Source organism: Odontesthes bonariensis, chromosome 21, assembly GCF_027942865.1.
Source record: "Odontesthes bonariensis isolate fOdoBon6 chromosome 21, fOdoBon6.hap1, whole genome shotgun sequence".
Lineage (NCBI taxonomy): Eukaryota > Metazoa > Chordata > Actinopteri > Atheriniformes > Atherinopsidae > Odontesthes > Odontesthes bonariensis.
The window spans coordinates 24,240,181-24,247,564 of NC_134526.1; the positions used below are offsets into that span (position 1 = coordinate 24,240,181).

The following is a 7,384-nucleotide window of genomic DNA, read 5'->3' on the forward strand; positions in this document are numbered from 1 at the left end:
TGGCAGCAAAGTGAAAATGTAGGCGGAAATATACGTGTGTGTGTGTGTGTGTGTGTGTGTGTGTTTGTATCATAAGTTTGATACAGAACCATGAATGGTGGCCAGTTAAGGACAAATTAAAAAAGAAATGTTTGTTTTCATGTGTTATGTATATAGATTTGAAAAGTCTGAACAGAGAAGACAACAGCATTAACGATGGAAGAGGAGAAAAAGAAGATGAAAAACATGCCTCTCCCTAAACGTGCACAAGCTGGTCCAAAGGAGAAGATGTCTGATCTCGGTGGGTGGAAACAGAGCAGGAAGCCGAGTAAAATGTAACAGTTTTACAATCTTTGCAAATCTGGATTGAAATCTTTCCCGTTCTTAGCAGCTTCTATGAAAAAGGAACAGGAAATCCTCAGCATTGAACAGAAGAAAGCATGTCAAGAGGTAAATTAAAGAGGCAAAAACATTTTATAGGGTTAAAGACAGGGTCTGATATTCATGTAGATGTGCTGAACAGGCTGGGGGGACACAGCAGTCCTGCAGTGCAGATCAGTGGGAGCCCTAAATTGGCCATGGGATTACGATTTTCTGTTTGATTAAAAAAAAAACAAAAAAAACAATCTTGAATCAAATCAAAACACAGATCAAAAAATTATTTTACATCGGTAAAATGAGTTCAATGTGAAATCCGAAGTTTCTCATTTTGCAGAGACCCTCCCGGTCTATATGGGGCAGCCCGGTCTCTACGAAATAATCCTGAGCACACAGAAAATACAAGATGAACACTTATTTCCGCCAAATATTCAGTTTTTCTTTGTGGCCAAAAGAATAATCAGTAACGTCCTGACAGACCTGTTTTCTCAGATGTCTTTTGAGTCTAAATTTCTACTGAAACACCAAAAACTTGAATGAAACCCAAACTTCGCTTCAAAAAGATGCGCTCAGTTTGCACACGGCCTGAGAACAAGCGGCAAATAATTCGGAGTCAATTGCAGACTGAATAGGATGCAAGGGTAAAAAGTTTCTTAGATAGTTGTGGTAGCTTAGTCGGGGTAGGATCCAGACACGGTGAGGCGAGCAGGCAGGTTGTTGGTAATGGCTGGCTGGGATATTCAGGGTAAGGCGAGGCAGGTAGACACTAGAGGAAAAGGCAGTAGTCAGAGACACTTTCGAAATTTGAATCATTATCTTACAGATAAATGAATGAAAATCTTATTACTGATTACTTATAACCATAAAAAACTGGGAGAGACTTAAAGCAAGTCAAACAACTCCTAACTTGTGGTTTATTTTATTTGTTGGTATTGCTTAATCAAGAATTTCCTTTTATTTCTATGCCAGTTTTCTGCATCTCTGGCTTTAAACCTCAGTATGTATGTATCTATGTATGTATGTGTAATGCTGCCTTTACGTCTATCCTTAGATATATATAAAAAATGAAAGCTCCAAGTTAATGAAGATTGAAAAATGGATAACTGCAGAGGAACAACAAGTGCCACTGCTTCAAATAAACAGTGATACAAATAAAGACATGTTGGAAAGGGACCTCACCAGGATTGAAAGGAAACCTGTGGACGCCGAAGCCCGGTGAGCATCAGTGAAGTTCTGGTTGATATGCCCAAACAGCGACTTAGTGATTCTTTTCTGAGACTTAATAATAATAATTCTTGTCTTGAATGTCAGTTTTGAAAAAGCGTTCAAGGACCAACAGGAGAAGAGTGACGTCACCCAGACGTTTGAGGAAACACGGACATTACAAAGGTATTACGAGTAATGATAAATAAGTGGGAAACTTTTTAATTTAAAGTACTTCTTTAGCCTGTTATATATGGATCTAAACCCGCTCTTTCTTCTTCATAGTGAGCTCAACAAGATTGAGGATGTCTTGAATAGAAATTAAGTGGTACAGGACCACACTGTTAAAGCTGTCACCTTTGGAGTGGCGGCAGGCTCAAGAAGCAAAGACTTTGAAAGCTAGAAATGCCCAGAAGGAGCAGATTTCTGAGCCTAAGGGACCTGTAGTTGGCATAGGTAAGTGTTCAAAGCATGAGTTTAGCCCCTTCATACAGTGTTTTAAAAACCAGATAACACTTGATAACATTTGACTTTTGAGCGGAGAAGGAAATGGTAAAGGCATTCAAATTGGCATTCAACTGGTCAAATGATGCTCTGGCTCTGATGTGCGTTAATAGCAACAGAAAACAGTGCAGAACTCAGGCTCCAGCAGTGAGCACTAGTGACTTTTTCATGACAGAAAGTCACGTTTATCATTTGTAACATCTCACATGAAGTCTCCGACTGCAACAACTCAACAAGAAGAACGGCGATTAATCGATTTTTACCTGTTTGCGAAATATCTGGCAGCTCACCCTCAGTCCTGCTGAGGGTATAATGCCTCTCTCTCACTGTCGCGCTTATGGGCTTGTCTCGGAGGCAGTTCTGTGATTACATTGCAGCCATCAGAGCTCTGAGCTTAAACACTGGCAGTGGGAAAGAATTTAATTGGCTTAAAAGATCTGTTTAAACGGGATGCTTTCGGTTTAAAAAACTGTTTTAGGTAAAGACCAGAGCAGACTCGGGTTAAACCACTACTTTTTAGGAGATCTGCTATGAGCAACATGACTTTGCATGCGTGGAAAACCAATTCTTTCAAACTGCACCTGATAAACATCAACAAAGCTGAAACTGAAAGGGTGGAGGCTCACATGTTATCAGCTTTGAGAGTAAATTCTGTTATTTGTGACAGGTGTGGAGACAGGTTTGGTGTCCAGTGCAGAACGAGCAGTGACTTCCACCTTCGAGTCCATGCAGTCCTCAATCCACAGCGACACAGAGTGAGAAGACAACACCACCCACAATCCTCAAAATATTATATATATTATATGTGGATTTTATTTACTTCTACTTGAATATATAGTGTTAGATCAGGGGTCTCAAACTGATCCGTGAAAGGGCCGGTGTGGCAGCAGGTTTCTTTTCCAACCCTGCAGCAGCACAGCTGACTTGTTTCATTCAATCAACAGAACTGGTTAAGACCTTCAGTGCAGACAGTATAACTAATCAAAAGGCTATAGATATGTCAAATATTCTGCCACTACATGTTCATTTCTCCTGAACCTGATCTCTTTGACATTTCAGGGTCACAAATTGCCATCTGGATAGTGACAGTGATGGGAATAAGGTCAGATTTCTTAAATCTAAAACCACAGATTCACTAGATTGATTTGCCATTTAAAGGGGAACTGCGGTATTTTCAACATTAAAGGGGAACTCCGGGGCATTTGAAGCGCATTTCCATTGCTAGAGGTTGTCAAATACTGATAGTAGGACACAGACAGGTGCAAATCTGCGCTCCCTGTGTGGAGATTGCGCTGTTCGCTCAGCCTGTCATGCGAGGCTAATACGTGGTGGCTAATAATTTAAAACATTACAACAATACATGCCCAGTAATATTGTTGTAATGTTTTAAATACTTGAACGCAGTTTTTCTAGAGAAGATAATTTTTTGTATATGTGATTATCGTCCATTGACTCTTTTGGGCTTTCACATGCGCGAGCGTACAACTACCCGGTGAGTTACATGCTGTTTATAAAGTTGTTTTGTAACGTCCCCATGCCAGTAATGTGAGAACCATGCATATGGTTTTGATGGTAAGGCTTGTGACTTTATTGTCGGATGTTTTATAAAGTGGTGTGACGTTTCTGCAGTGTGCAAGTTGTTGTTTTACGTGGAAGGGTTAGCGCTTGCCCCTTAGCCACCACGTATTAGCCTCGCATGACAGGGTATGCGAACAGCGCTATCTCCACACAGGGAGCGCAGATTTGCACCTCTCTGTGTCCTACTATCAGTATTTGACAACCTCTAGCAATGGAAATGCGCTTCAAATGCCCCGGAGTTCCCCTTTAAGCCTCTTTTCTGAGTCGTCTGCAATGTTTTAGAACCCCCCTCACCGCTTTTTTGATGTTTACTACTGTCTCCGGTATTTGCCTAATTTTGATTCATCTCAACCTGCTTCAGAATGGCAAGTCATGCGCATGTCTAGAAAGGTCCGTAAAAGCACAATAAACGTCCGTTTTCAAAATAATCAACTCACCGGAGTGGTTACTGGTGTGCACTGGTAATCCATATCAAATTTCGTGGCAAAAAGTTGCTTCTGTCGTGTTTTACTTGACATTTTGTACTGGATGTTCGTTGATATTACTCCGCCACCGCTAAGAAAATAGTGCGAGCACCCTGAATTAGACAACTTTATTGATTCAACAAATTTATTAACAAATTTATTCACCCAGACACAGTACTCAGCAGGTATAGTGTAGCTCTTCAATCAATGCATCTACTGCTGTAGAATGAACATGAAAAATGTTTTCTAACTAAAACAGAGGCAATGAAGGTTAAAGTTCTAACTCATCACCACCATCTCTTATGGAGCGATACTGCTGGTTTTCAAGCTGGTGTTACTGTCCTGTTCTGTGGGTGTTAATAACTTACCAACAATAACAATTCAGTAGAATCAAGCTGCAACAATCGCAGTAAGTGAGATTCTGAAAGCTACTGCTCTTTTTTGATCAACAACAAACTCAAACAAACTCTACAGGCTCAACAATATTTAACACTTATGAACGTACAAGAACACTAAATATAGTTTCCTCCTCCCATCCTTGACCCTTGAAAAAAAAACATGAGTCACATGAGCAATTTGAGTTTCAGTGCTCGTACTTTGCACTGCATGAAAAGAGGGATTTGCGGATGTATGTGGCCCCTTACATGTCCGCATACGTTGAGCCCCTGCATTTGCGGTGGTAAAAGTGAAAACTTGGCCCAAATTGTCGCAAATTGACCTGGCAACTGCTCCCCCATGCCCCCCTCCCCTCCCCTACTTAGGAGAGCCTTTAATATGTAAATGCCAGTGATCAGGTCAGGAGGTGCCACAGTCATTTTCAAGTGGGGTGGGGTGAGGTGAGGTGGGGGGTGGGCAGGCCTGTTTCTACACGTTCACTATCACCTCCAACTCCAGCCAAGTTTGTTGCTGTGTTGTCTTGAAAAAGAAGAGGTGCACGCTGTCTGCTGGTGACAGGTGATGCATATCTGGTTTTTTTTCTCCCAAACACCTCTTTTGTAACCGCTTTTTGTGGGCAAAATTCAAGGTTTCAAGGTTTCAAAGGTTTATTGTCATGTGTGCAGTTAGAAACGTGTTTCCCTGAACAAAGAAATTATTTTCTTTGTTGCCCGCACTGGATGTCCAAATGTATAATAATAAAGATAAGATAAAGATAAAATAAGCATGCAACAGCAATATTCTAAAAGGTTTCTTAAATAAAATAGAAATAAAAATATATAAATCTGGCCTGTATACATAATGTGCAGTAGTGCGCTCAGTGTTTTATTGTGTATGGCTTAATTCGGTGTCACAATGGTCACAATATCGCCGAGGTCTTTTCTTTGTCCTTGCAGAGTCCATTTTTGTGTCAACACAGTGCAAATTGCCAGCTGTGGTCAGACAACATTAAATAGCAAAAGGACGGGAGGTTGTCTCGCGAGTATTCCGTGTAATGACGTATACGCATATGATTGGTGGAGCTTAACGGCTCGCATAAGCTCTCGTTCAATCACGTATGAGAAACATTGTGTCGTGCAGTGTAAACAAAAAGTTTAAGGAGCAGATCTAGCGGCAGAAAGGCAGACAGAAATCGCTGAAAACTGCCCTGGTATGCGGAATACAATGGGCTGGAAGACGACTAGCTTTCAACTCCCCAGCAACTCTCTGCGGGTCTACAGGTTTGTGTGTTTTTTTCTACTTGCACATGACCATTTGATTGTTTAATTTTAGTCTTGTTGACACTGTACAACACTTGGGACAGTTCTCGCTGATTTTAAATGTGCTGTATATTAAACTTACTTACTCACTTGCTTACAGGCAGATAAAATGAAAGTCCTGTTGAATGCTATGACCGAGATTCGCTAGGTTGGAGGCAAGATGGCCGTCGAACGGACTGGAGTTACATTCCAGAGAAGTTGAAGAGCGCACCCCCAAGAGAAGGCGGATACAGAATCCGAAAACCGCGGTAAGAGTAGGTTATTGACTGTGGCTTTAGGCTAAACTCAACTTAATTGTGTCCATCACGTGAAAACCAGTGTGAGTTGCTTTATTTAAAAAAAATGAATTTCGTGTTTTCAATTTATAGGAAGCAGTTCGCCGCCTGCATAACTCACCGTGGCATTATAATCCAGGTCAAGGGTGAGAATAAGTGAATGTTCTCCCAATATCTAGTTGAGTTGGACCCGATGTTACGTTACGTCAATGCAGTTTTTTTTTTATAAACCATAGGCCTGTTGTTTTTACAGGCTACGGTCACCTCACAATATGGATGTAACGAGTCGCTTGAAGGAGGCGGTGGCAAACAGTCCGAACTTCAGAGAGGCAGACGGGGACACTATCGAGGGTGAGCGGCGCTGACTTTTACCACGGCTGGCACTGATACTTTTAAGCACTGGTCATTTTATTCATTCCTCTTGTTGTTTTTTTTTTTTTAGCTGCGTGACGGACCTGTGTGCTGTGCTACAGGCGCGTCTTGAAGCCAACCCGAAATACTCACAGTCTCACCACAGAAGAGTGAAAGAGAGTAAGAACATATACGCTGTCAATATGACTTTTGTTACTTTATAGACAAGTTGTCAATATGCTGTGCATGGATAGACTATGTTTTGATTATTTATTGGTTATTCCAACAGCTCCCAGAAGCCAGCTTCTGATCCAGGATGAGGACGTCTGACAACTCCGCAGACTCTGCAGGGACCGGAGTAATGCGAAGAATGCGGATTCCAAACGGCGGCGTTTAGACTTATTGTGTATATTGTAGGCTACAGCAGTGTGTGTATATAGTTTTCAATTCTTTATTATCAATATGGTTCTTATTACAAAGTAAGCTATGTACATTGTGTGGTGTGGCAATAAAAGCGCTTTAAAAAAAAAAAAAAGTTTTCTTTTTCATTCTCAATAGATTCACGTCATTCATGCCTGCATTAGCCTAGTCATAGTGCAGCTTATAAGAATGACGTGAATATATGAAGTACACAAACATCCCAGCAATATTAGTAATCATAATCACAATTATTAATCATAATTGCTGAATGATATGCCCATATGAAGTATGCATATATTAACCTTATTGGCCAATGGGCGGTCAGCTTTACAAGAGCTTTTTCATGTAATCACGTGCCTTTTTTGTCCAATACCAGCGAGGCCAGTGAGAGGTCCAGACACTCTCACAGCGGGGTGCTAATCGCTGAGCCATTAGCACCCCGCTGTGAGAGCCCGCCGCGAGTCGGGTTCGTTTCCGACGATTTTGTCGCTCAACAAACTTAAAGTTTGTCTGCCTGCAAGCGCCCAGGTGCGTCCGA

At 41.3% G+C, this 7,384-nt stretch overlaps 1 long non-coding RNA gene across 2 annotated transcripts; it reads left to right on the forward strand.

The window, feature by feature from the left end:
• The first annotated feature begins 5,645 nt into the window (after positions 1 to 5,645).
• LOC142371773 (uncharacterized) lies at positions 5,646 to 6,837 on the forward strand. Of its 2 annotated transcripts, none has more exons than XR_012768113.1 (6): positions 5,646 to 5,761; positions 5,901 to 6,048; positions 6,169 to 6,221; positions 6,329 to 6,426; positions 6,518 to 6,606; positions 6,723 to 6,837. It is a non-coding gene; the product is annotated as an uncharacterized LOC142371773 (long non-coding RNA). The 2 variants fall into 2 exon arrangements; XR_012768112.1 differs by having other exon boundaries at positions 5,647 to 5,761; positions 6,716 to 6,837.
• The last annotated feature ends 547 nt before the right edge of the window (positions 6,838 to 7,384 follow it).